The sequence below is a fragment of the Pseudophryne corroboree genome, chromosome 3, assembly GCF_028390025.1.
Source record: "Pseudophryne corroboree isolate aPseCor3 chromosome 3, aPseCor3.hap2, whole genome shotgun sequence".
NCBI classification, from domain to species: domain Eukaryota; kingdom Metazoa; phylum Chordata; class Amphibia; order Anura; family Myobatrachidae; genus Pseudophryne; species Pseudophryne corroboree.
The window spans coordinates 287,112,936-287,126,104 of NC_086446.1; positions in this window are offsets into that span (position 1 = coordinate 287,112,936).

A 13,169-nucleotide genomic window follows, 5' to 3' on the forward strand; every position below is an offset into this window, starting at 1 on the left:
CCGAAAGTGTCCCGCAATTTTTCTGGCCACCGACAGCATCTCTTGCACGCCCCTGTCGTTTTTTAAAAAATTCTGCACCACCAAATTCAAGGTATGTGCAAAACATGGGACGTGCTGGAATTTGCCCATATTTAATGCACACACAATATTGCTGGCGTTGTCCGATGCCACAAATCCACAGGAGAGTCCAATTGGGGTAAGCCATTCCGCGATGATCTTCCTCAGTTGCCGTAAGAGGTTTTCAGCTGTGTGCGTATTCTGGAAAGCGGTGATACAAAGCGTAGCCTGCCTAGGAAAGAGTTGGCGTTTGCGAGATGCTGCTACTGGTGCCGCCGCTGCTGTTCTTGCGGCGGGAGTCCATACATCTACCCAGTGGGCTGTCACAGTCATATAGTCCTGACCCTGCCCTGCTCCACTTGTCCACATGTCCGTGGTTAAGTGGACATTGGGTACAACTGCATTTTTTAGGAGACTGGTGAGTCTTTTTCTGACGTCCGTGTACATTCTCGGTATCGCCTGCCTAGAGAAGTGGAACCTAGATGGTATTTGGTAACGGGGGCACACTGCCTCAATAAATTGTCTAGTTCCCTGTGAACTAACGGCGGATACCGGACGCACGTCTAACACCAACATAGTTGTCAAGGACTCAGTTATCCGCTTTGCAGTAGGATGACTGCTGTGATATTTCATCTTCCTCGCAAAGGACTGTTGAACAGTCAATTGCTTACTGGAAGTAGTACAAGTGGGCTTACGACTTCCCCTCTGGGATGACCATCGACTCCCAGCGGCAACAACAGCAGCGCCAGCAGCAGTAGGCGTTACACGCAAGGATGCATCGGAGGAATCCCAGGCAGGAGAGGACTCGTCAGACTTGCCAGTGACATGGCCTGCAGGACTATTGGCATTCCTGGGGAAGGAGGAAATTGACACTGAGGGAGTTGGTGGGGTGGTTTGCGTGAGCTTGGTTACAAGAGGAAGGGATTTACTGGTCAGTGGACTGCTTCCGCTGTCACCCAAAGTTTTTGAACTTGTCACTGACTTATTATGAATGCGCTGCAGGTGACGTATAAGGGAGGATGTTCCGAGGTGGTTAACGTCCTTACCCCTACTTATTACAGCTTGACAAAGGGAACACACGGCTTGACACCTGTTGTCCGCATTTCTGGTGAAATACCTCCACACCGAAGAGCTGATTTTTTTGGTATTTTCACCTGGCATGTCAACGGCCATATTCCTCCCACGGACAACAGGTGTCTCCCCGGGTGCCTGACTTAAACAAACCACCTCACCATCAGAATCCTCCTGGTCAATTTCCTCCCCAGCGCCAGCAACACCCATATCCTCCTCATCCTGGTGTACTTCAACACTGACATCTTCAATCTGACTATCAGGAACTGGACTGCGGGTGCTCCTTCCAGCACTTGCAGGGGGCGTGCAAATGGTGGAAGGCGCATGCTCTTCACGTCCAGTGTTGGGAAGGTCAGGCATCGCAACCGACACAATTGGACTCTCCTTGTGGATTTGGGATTTCAAAGAACGCACAGTTCTTTGCGGTGCTTTTGCCAGCTTGAGTCTTTTCAGTTTTCTAGCGAGAGGCTGAGTGCTTCCATCCTCATGTGAAGCTGAACCACTAGCCATGAACATAGGCCAGGGCCTCAGCCGTTCCTTGCCACTCCGTGTGGTAAATGGCATATTGGCAAGTTTACGCTTCTCCTCCGACAATTTTATTTTAGGTTTTGGAGTCCTTTTTTTACTGATATTTGGTGTTTTGGTTTTGACATGCTCTGTACTATGCCATTGGGCATCGGCCTTGGCAGACGACGTTGCTGGCATTTCATCGTCTCGGCCATGACTAGTGGCAGCAGCTTCAGCACGAGGTGGAAGTGGATCTTGATCTTTCCCTAATTTTGGAACCTCAACATTTTTGTTCTCCATATTTTAATAGGCACAACTAAAAGGCACCTCAGGTAAACAATGCAGATGGATGGATTGGATACTAGTATACAATTATGGACGGGCTGCCGAGTGCCGACACAGAGGTAGCCACAGCCGTGAACTACCGCACTGTACTGTGTCTGCTGCTAATATATAGACTGGTTGATAAAGAGATAGTATACTCGTAACTAGTATGTATGTATAAAGAAAGAAAAAAAAACCACGGTTAGGTCACTGGTATATACAATTATGGACGGGCTGCCGAGTGCCGACACAGAGGTAGCCACAGCCGTGAACTACCGCACTGTACTGTGTCTGCTGCTAATATATAGACTGGTTGATAAAGAGATAGTATACTCGTAACTAGTATGTATGTATAAAGAAAGAAAAAAAAAACACGGTTAGGTCACTGGTATATACAATTATGGACGGGCTGCCGAGTGCCGACACAGAGGTAGCCACAGCCGTGAACTACCGCACTGTACTGTGTCTGCTGCTAATATATAGACTGGTTGATAAAGAGATAGTATACTCGTAACTAGTATGTATGTATAAAGAAAGAAAAAAAAACCACGGTTAGGTCACTGGTATATACAATTATGGACGGGCTGCCGAGTGCCGACACAGAGGTAGCCACAGCCGTGAACTACCGCACTGTACTGTGTCTGCTGCTAATATATAGACTGGTTGATAAAGAGATAGTATACTCGTAACTAGTATGTATGTATAAAGAAAGAAAAAAAAACCACGGTTAGGTCACTGGTATATACAATTATGGACGGGCTGCCGAGTGCCGACACAGAGGTAGCCACAGCCGTGAACTACCGCACTGTACTGTGTCTGCTGCTAATATATAGACTGGTTGATAAAGAGATAGTATACTCGTAACTAGTATGTATGTATAAAGAAAGAAAAAAAAAACACGGTTAGGTCACTGGTATATACAATTATGGACGGGCTGCGGAGTGCCGACACAGAGGTAGCCACAGCCGTGAACTACCGCACTGTACTGTGTCTGCTGCTAATATATAGACTGGTTGATAAAGAGATAGTATACTCGTAACTAGTATGTATGTATAAAGAAAGAAAAAAAAAACACGGTTAGGTGGTATATACAATTATGGACGGGCTGCCGAGTGCCGACACAGAGGTAGCCACAGCCGTGAACTACCGCACTGTACTGTGTCTGCTGCTAATATATAGACTGGTTGATAAAGAGATAGTATACTCGTAACTAGTATGTATGTATAAAGAAAGAAAAAAAAACCACGGTTAGGTCACTGGTATATACAATTATGGACGGGCTGCCGAGTGCCGACACAGAGGTAGCCACAGCCGTGAACTACCGCACTGTACACTGGTTGATAAAGAGATAGTAGTATACTCGTAACAACTAGTATGACGACGGTATAAAGAATGAAAAAAAAACCACGGTTAGGTGGTATATAATACAATTATGGTTGGACGGACTGCCTGCCGAGTGCCGACACAGAGGTAGCCACAGCCGTGAACTACCGCACTGTACACTGGTTGATAAAGAGATAGTAGTATACTCGTAACAACTAGTATGACGACGGTATAAAGAATGAAAAAAAAACCACGGTTAGGTGGTATATAATACAATTATGGTTGGACGGACTGCCTGCCGAGTGCCGACACAGAGGTAGCCACAGCCGTGAACTACCGCACTGTACACTGGTTGATAAAGAGATAGTAGTATACTCGTAACAACTAGTATGACGACGGTATAAAGAACGAAAAAAAAACCACGGTTAGGTGGTATATATTATAATACAATTATGGATGGACGGACTGCCTGCCGAGTTCCGACACAGAGGTAGCCACAGCCGTGAACTACCGCACTGTACACTGGTTGATAAAGAGATAGTAGTATACTCGTAACAACTAGTATGACGATGGTATAAAGAACGAAAAAAAAACCACGGTTAGGTGGTATATATTATAATACAATTATGGATGGACGGACTGCCTGCCGAGTGCCGACACAGAGGTAGCCACAGCCGTGAACTACCGCACTGTACTGTGTCTGCTGCTAATATAGACTGGTTGATAAAGAGATAGTATACAATACTACTAATATACTGGTGGTCAGGCACTGGTCACCACTAGTCACACTGGCAGTGGCACTCCTGCAGCAAAAGTATGCACTGTTTAATTTTAATATAATATTATTTATCATGTACTCCTGGCTCCTGCTATAACAACCTGCAGTGCTCCCCAGTCTCCCCCACAATTATAAGCTTTATATACAATACATTGATGTGCAGCACACTGGGCTGAGCAGTGCACACAGACTGAGTCACTGTGTGACTGTGTATCGTTTTTTTCAGGCAGAGAACGGATATATTAAATAAAACAAACAACTGCACTGTCTCTGGTGGTCACTGGTCACTGTGGTCGTCAGTCACTAAACTCTGTCTGCACTCTGCACTCTCTTCTAATCTACAGTATCACAGCAATCTCTCTCTCTCTCTCTCTTCTAAATCTAATCTAAATGGAGAGGACGCCAGCCACGTCCTCTCCCTATCAATCTCAATGCACGTGTGAAAATGGCGGCGACGCGCGGCTCCTTATATAGAATCCGAGTCTCGCGATAGAATCCGAGCCTCGCGAGAATCCGACAGCGTCATGATGACGTTCGGGCGCGCTCGGGTTAACCGAGCAAGGCGGGAAGATCCGAGTCGCTCGGACCCGTGAAAAAAAAAGTGAAGTTCGTGCGGGTTCGGATTCAAAGAAACCGAACCCGCTCATCTCTAAGAAATACACAGATACCTGGGCTTAGGGTCCAACGCCTAATATATATATATTTTGAATGATATACTTGCAAAAGAATTAATACAAATACAAATCATACACTACAATATAACATAGACTAACTAACCAGGTAACTACACAGTAAATACAATACAATTAAGTTTAAGAGAAAAATGAGAGAAAGAGAAGAGAGAGAAAGATATGGCCCATAATAACAAGAGAGAAACAGTATGATTACGGAGAAAAACTTACGCACAAAGAAAACGATCGCATGCGCCTCTGGACATCCAGCTCCCGATTTTCAGCAATGATAACCGTTGAAGAGTGAGCTGGATGTGATCGGCCTTTCTATTTATGCCCCACACACAATGCAATTCAATGGTCCCTACAATCTCATTGTTCATTGGACACAGGAATTCCTCCTCGCATTATAACAAAAGGTCATAGGTTGATTCATACAGGTGGGCTGTGACTATTTCCAACAGCTCAGGTGGGAGGGAAACTGGGTTTCCCGCCGCATGGGTAATAAAGTGCAAATAAAGTAAATGTTCATAAACTTCTTATGTCCATAACTATTCGCACGAGCGATTGATCTGCTTCAAACCAACACCGGAATATTTCTAATTAAATATTCTTCCGATGGATACTAAACACCACTGTATTACTCCTGTCTGACCCTTCGTATCAAACAAAGAGGGATTTCTCTGTTCATGAACATTCTATATTAACCAAACTTTCAGAATCTATCAAAGGGACCATGATCTAAAAAATACATTATATAGTGAAAATATGTAACGATTGAGTCGCACGCTACGATCACATAAACTCTACCGTAAATACACATACCGTGCGCCTGCGGGTGCCCGCGACTGTGAGTATGCGCACGTACGGGAGAGCGTACGCATGCGCAGCACGGACCTGTGTGAGGTGCAAATATGGTAGTGTGCATAGAGATATTTTTCTAACTTTGACACTGTCATAGGGGAGGGGGTTAACCCTTAAGTAAATTAAAACGTTTAATATCAAATAGTAATGTCTTCCTCAAGGAAAAAAAGAAATGTAGAGTTATAGGTATAAAAGGATAACATAGTAAAACACAAAAAACGTTTTAAAAAGCCATTTAGGACATAAAATGGGTAACTTCCTGTATGGTGGAACGCATGAAGCGCCGGAAGTGACGCACGTGCATTCCACCTCGGAATATATGAAATGTTCAAAATGTAAGACGCCATAATGGAAAAACCATTCAGCGCTGCGATGGGGGTATATATAAAATGAATGTTAGCAGCCCTGGGGAGTGAATATCCTCCTCGGCACGGGGATAATCTTACTGAGCGCACGCGAACACGGAAGTGACGTGCGTGCGCCCATACCAGGCCGGGAAGTGACGCGCGTCCACCAATAATGCTGTGGAACGCATATACCCGGAAGTGGCGTCATTGCGTTCCACGGGACGCGAAATGGAGTCCATCCCTATGAATGAAACGCAGGTGATGGCTGTTAGTTCCGTAATAAACGGAGATCATGGATAATTTATGAATAAAGTCTGTCGGGGTCTGCAGATCTCAACCAGTAAGTTTCCTCAGGCCAGTATAAAATTTGAAGAGCGGGAAGACAGCGCCATTATGGGGACGGAGCTTCTCCTCAGAGCGGACCCAGCAGCGTTCCAGCGCCATTTTCCTGCCTGCACAACGCTGGATGGAAGATCAGGTCCCTCCACAGCAGCTCCATCTGTCTGTAAACGGTACCAGGGGGTTGTAGAAGGGAGGGGAGGCTGTAAAACGACTGTCTCCTATTAAGGGACACAGTCTGCGCTGGTAAGGGGTTGCCTTTTACTGAAAGCGCTGTGTTGTGGGTTGGCTCCGATCTCTGTGTCTCTCTTGCATGTCTTGGGGGGAAAACTCTGTCTGCCCCCACCTGTGTGTGTGTTGAGTGTTTGGTGGTCTCCTTTAGCTATGTCCAGGGACACTGTGTCATATGCTGCAGAGGATTTATCCTCCCAGGATGATACCATTCCATGTAATCAGGCTAGCACTGGTTTAGCACAGATTCCAGCAAAGGAACCAGGGTGGTTTTCCTCTATCTAAACTTGGATTTCTCAGATTTCTGACAGGGTTGCTAGTGATGAATCTGCATCCCAGGTATTACAGAGCTCCATGGCTGTATGGCCTGTGTCTGGTACCTCAGAACACCCCGCTATATACCCCCACAAACGTGCGCTTGTGCATGTCACACAAGATGACACGGATACCGATTCTGACACTACAGACGGTGATAGGGATGTGTTGCAGGGGTCCGCATCTCTTGCAAGGGGGGTGCAATTATTGATAGAGGCTATAAGAGATGTGTTAAATGTTAATGATAGCACACCTGAGCAGGTTGAGGAAGCCTTTTTCACTGAAAATAAAAAAGCCTCGCTAACCTTCCTGCGTCAAAGGAGTTAAATGCTATATTTGAGAAAGCATGGGAAAACCCTGAGAAAAGGTTCCAGATCCCTAAAAAGGTTCAGGTGGCTTTTCCTTTCCCTGAGGAGGACAGGAAAAAGTGGGAAAACCCTCCGATTGTTGACGCATCTGTGTCCAGACTCTCAAAGAAGGTGGTATTGGCCAGTTCCGGTATCTTCTGCCTTAAAGGAGCCGGCAGATAGAAAGATTGATAACACGCTTAAATCAATGTACACTTCTTCTGGGGCCATATTACGTCCCACTATTGCTAGTACATGGATTGCAAAAGCAATAGTGAAGTGGTCGGCTACCTTGCTTGAGGATTTGGATACGATGGATAGGGATGACGTTGCATTATATTTACGCAACATACATGATTCTGCAGGTTTTATGGTAGAATCCATGAAAGACCTGGGTTCCATGGCTGCAAGAATTTCTTCCATGTCTGTTTCAGCTTGTCGGGGACTATGGCTGTGCCAGTGGTCGGCCGACGCGGAATCCAGAAGAAGTGTGGAGTCGCTACCCTATACAGGTCAGGTTCTCTTTTGGGAAGCTCTAGACGCGTGGATATCCACCGCTACAGCAGGTAAGTCTCCGTTTCTTCCCTCAGCAGCACCTGCTCCGAAGAAATCCTTCTCTTCAGCTGCACCACAGTCCTTTTGTCCTAACAAGCCTAGAAAGACCAGAACATCCAATACCTTCTTTAGGGGAGGTCGGGTTAAGTCCAAGAAGCCTGCCGCTGCAGGTTCCCAGGAGCAAAAGCCTGTTTCGGGTACCCCAAAGTCCTCCGCATGACGGTGGACTGCACGCCCCAGTGGTGGGGCAAGTGGGAGCGAGACTCAGACATTTCAGTCATGTCTGCGTATCGTCTGGCCTGGATCCCTGGGTAGTAGATATGTTGTCTAAAGGATACAGGCTGGAATTTCAAAGTTTCCCTCTTCATCGCTTTTTCAAGTTGGGCTAACCAGCTTTGTTGGAGGACAGCACAGTACTTCAAGATGCTGTCCAAAAGCTGGTAGAGGCACAGGTCATTGTGTCAGTACCACCTCACATGCTGAACAAAGGTTACTATTCGAACCTTTTCGTGGTACCGAAACCGAATGGTTCGGTCAGGCCCATTCTGAACCTAAAATAATTGAACCCCTTTCTAAAGGAGTTAAAGTTCAAGATGGAGTCTCTCAGGGCAGTGATATCAGGTCTGGAAGAGGGGGAATTCCTGGTATCTCTGGATATCAAGGATGCATACCTTCACATTCCGATCTGGCTGCCGCATGAGGCTTATCTCCGCTTTGTATTGCTGGTCTGTCATTTTCAGTTCCAGGCCCTACCATTCGGCCTCTCCACAGCACCGAGGGTGTTTACCAAGGTGATGGCGGAAATGATGATACTCCTCCGCAAGCAAAGTGTGAACATCATTCCATATCTGGACGATCTACTGATAAAGGCATCGTCCAAGGAGAAGCTGCTGCGGTCCATTGTTCTCACAACGCGACTGCTCCAGAGTCACGGTTGGATTCTGATGTCCTGGATTTGGATGTCCTGAAGCCACCCCGGGTGTCGGTTCATCAATGAATTCGCCTATTGGGAAAGATGGTGGCCTCCTACGAGGCTCTCCAGTACGGGAGGTTCCATGCTCAGACCTTCCAACTGGATCTCTTGGACAAGTGGTCGAGATCTCACCTCCACATGCACCAGAGAATTCGTCTGTCGCCAAAGGCGAGGATTTCACTCCTCTGGTGGCTCCAATTGCCTCACCTCCTGGAAGGCCGCAGGTTCAGGATTCAGGACTGGGTCCTTCTAACAATGGATGCGAGCCTCAGGGGCTGGGGAGCAGTCACTCAAGGAGTAACCTTCAAAGGACGGTGGTCAAGCCTGGAAGCCGGGCTGCCCATCAACATTCTGGAACTAAGAGCCGTCTACAATGGTCTGCTTCAGGTGGCCCCTCTTCTAAGAAATCTACCACTCATGTGCAGTCGGACAACGTAACAACAGTGGCTTACATAAACCGACAAGGCGGAACGAAGAGCAGGGCGGCAATGTCAGAGGTGACAAGAATACTCCTCTGGACAGAAAAGCATGCATTAGCGCTGTCAGCCATCTTCATTCCGGGAGTAGACAACTGGGAAGCAGACTTCCTCAACAGACGCGATCTCCATCCAGGAGAGTGGGGCCTCCATTCGGAGGTGTTCAAGGAAATAACAGAGCTTTGGGGTTTACCCCAAATAGACATGATGGCCTCTCATGTCAACAAGAAGCTTCGGCGTTATTGTTCCAGGTCGAGGGACCCACAGGTAGTGGCAGTGGACGCCCTGGTGTCTCCGTGAGTGTTCCAGTCAGTGTATGTGTTTCCACCACTCCCACTCATACCAAGTATCCTAAAGCTTATAAGGAGAACAAGGGTTCAAGCGATCCTCATTGCCCCAGACTGGCCAAGAAGGGCTTGGTATGCGGACCTTCTGGATCTACTGCAAGAAGAGCCGAACAGGAGCTGTTCACCTATCAAGACTTACCGCGGCTACGTTTGACGGCATGGAAGTTGAGCGCCTGATTCTTGCTTGGAAGGGCATTCTGAAGAAGGTTATTCCTACCCTCATACAGGCTAGGAAAGGGGTAACGTCTAAACATTACCATCGTATTTGGAAGAAATATGTCTTTTGGTGTGAGTCCAAGAAGTTTCCTACGGTGGAGTTTATACTGGGACGTTTCCTCCTCTTCCTGCAAGCAGGAGTGGATATGGGTCTGAGGTTGGGATCTGTGAAGGTCCAGATTTCAGCCCTGTCCATTTTCTTTCAGAAACAATTGGCTGCCCTCCCTGAGGTTCAGACCTTTTTGAAGGGAGTTCTGCATATCCAACCTCCCTTTGTACCACCTACGGCACCTTGGGACCTTAACGTGGTCTTGAAGTTCCTCCAGTCGGTTTGGTTTGAGCCTCTACAGGAGGTGGAGGTCAAATTTCTTACATGGAAGGCGGTCACTTTGTTGGCCTTAGCTTCTGCTAGACGTGTGTCCGAGCTGGGGGCTTTATCCTGTAAAAGCCCTTACTTGATCTTCCACGAAGATAGAGCTGACTCGTCAGCAGTTTCTTCCGAAGGTTGTGTCGGCATTTCATATCAACCAACCTATTGTGGTGCCAGTAGCTACTGACTCCTCGATTACATCAAAGTCCTTGGATGTTGTAAGGGCTCTGAAGATATATGTGAAGAGAACTTCTCGTCACAGAAAGTTGGACTCTCTGTTTGTCCTTTATGATCCCAAGAAAATTGGGTGTCCTGCTTCTAAGCAGACGATCTCTCGCTGGATCAGGTTCACTATCCAGCACGCTTATTCTACGGCAGGACTGCCATGTCCAAAATCTGTTAAGGCCTACTCTATTCGTAAGGTGGGGTCTTCCTGGGCGGCTGCCCGGGGGTTCTCGGCAGTTCAACTTTGCCGAGCTGCAACTTGGTCGGGGTCGAACACGTTTGCAAAGTTCTACAAGTTCGATACTTTGGCCTCTGATGATCTGAAGTTCAGTCAATCAGTTCTGCAGGAGCCTCCGCGCTCTTCCTCCCTGGGAGCTTTGGTACATCCCCATGGTACTAATGTGGACCCCAGCATCCTCTAAGATGTAAGAGAAAATAGGATTTTGGTACCTACCGGTAAATCCTTTACTCGTAGTCCGTAGTGGATGCTGGGCGCCCGCCCAGCACTTTGTTTTCCTGCAAATGTTATTTGGTTCAGTACAACTCGTTTTAGTTGAGTACTGCATTGTTACTTGGGTAAGTAATGTTTCAGCTGTTGCTGAGTAGTTCAAGCTAGTTGGCTTGACGTGCCTTGTATGTGTGAGCTGGTATGAATCTCACCACTATCTGTGTATAATCCTTCTCTCGAAGTATGTCGTCTCCTTGGGCACAGTTTCTACACTGCGTCTGGTAGGAGGGGCATAGAGGGAGGAGCCAGTCCACACTCAAACTCTTAAAGTGCCAGTGGCTCCTGGTGGACCCGTCTATACCCCATGGTACTAATGTGGACCCCAGCATCCTCTACGGACTATGGGAAAAGGATTTACTAGTAGGTACCAAAATCCTATTTTTCTGGACGTGTCCCTCTCTTCAGGGTTTCTGGTTCGAGATATTTTAGCTAATCAATAAGGTGCTGAACTTGTCATTATCGCCATACCCGGCCTTAGCTCTGCTACATATTTTTCCTGCTGAAGTGTTGCCTTACCAAAGGTATTTGTTGGGACATAATTGTATAGCAGCCCGGGCTGCCATAGCCCAAAGTTGGAAACAATCTTCCCCGCCCCCCTTAACTCTGGTACTCAATAAGATCCAATTTTATTTTACTATGGAAACTGAATTCATGCCTTATTCTTCTTCAGCTTCTTCTCCCATGGTGAAATGGATGCCTTGGCATGAGTACGTGTCTGATGGTGAGGGTGCCTCCCACTTATCTTAAATAACCTTTCCCTCTATTTACTGACCATTATAGTCTCACTGTTCTAAGGGGTTTCGTGCCCGTTATACCTTATTGTATGTCCTATGACTGTGTCATTTTCCCCTGATGCATTTAAACGCTTTCCGGGATTTTCAATTTGTCCCGAAGAGACATCGGGGGTAAAAACTCCCGATGTTTCTTCGGGTTTTGCATTTCGGCCTATTCGATTTAATCGTCCGCTAAAAACTGCAATTCCATCCGAAAACACACAGGTTCAGCGAAAACCTGTGTGTTTTCGGGTGAAATAGCCCCGTTTTCGGATGAAAATGGGTCTGTTAATGGGGAATTTTCTTCGCCTGGCGGAGGCAGGTGAAACAAAATCCCCGATAAGCTGTGGCACGCACCGGCTTATCAGGGCCATTTAGATAGCCCCCACCGGCGAGACTTATCACCCGACAGTGACGGGGCTAATTGAATATCCCGGTTTGTCTATTGGAATTGTTGCATTTGTATTTCTCCTATGTTTTCTCCTTCGTCCTAGAGGATGCTGGGGACTCCAAAAGGACCATGGGGAGGTATAGACGGGATCCGCAGGAGACATGGGCACTTTAAGACTCTAAATGGGTGTGAACTGGCTCCTCCCTCTATGCCCCTCCAACAGACCTTAGTTAGATTATGTGCCCAGAGGAGACTGGTCACACACTAGGGGAGCTCTACTGCGTTTCTCTAAAAAGACTTTTGTTAGTTTTTTATTTTCAGGGAGCGCTGCTGGCAACAAGCATCATGGGACTGAGGGGAGAGAAGCAGACCTACTTCTGTGAGTTGAAAGGCTCTGCTTCTTAGGCTACTGGACACCATTAGCTCCAGAGGGTCTGATCACTTGGGTCACCTAGCTGCTCGTTCCCGGAGCCGCACCGCCGTCCCCCTCACAGAGCCTGAAGAAAGAAGACTTCAGAGAAGGCGGCAGAAAACTTCAGTCTTCCTGAGGTACCGCGCAGCGGTCGCGCTGCACGCCATTGCTCCTGCACACACAGGCACTACATGGGTGCAAGGCGCAGGGGGGGTGCCCTGGGCAGCAATAAAAACCTCAAAAATAAGGACTGGCATGTATATACAGTGCGGAGGCACTGTTAGGAGACCCCCGCCAGTATAAAATGCGGGACATAGGGCGGGGCTTCGTCCTCCAGCTCTGACCAGCGCCATTTTCTCTCCACAGCTTGCTGCAGAGAAGCTGCTTCTGGCCCTTCACTGCTGTCACAAGTAACAGGGTGTTAAAAACAAGGGGGGGGGGCACGAAAATTTGGTGTTATTATTATTATTATTATTATTATTATTTTCTCTGGCTGGGTCCACAGGATTATCCACAGGATAACATTGGAATATGGTTAAGCGACAGCTGAAATGGCACCAACACGGTCACAAGCTTTCTGGCCTCCCAGGATGCATCTGGGCTTCCCCATATAATCCCGCCCACTGACTCAGTCAGATCAGTTTTTTGCTTGGTGCGGGAGGAAGCCCCATTGTCACAAGGCTGCTGTAGATAAAGCAGCCTGAAGCTTTTATTATTTTATTTTTATAGACTTACTATGTTTTTTGAGC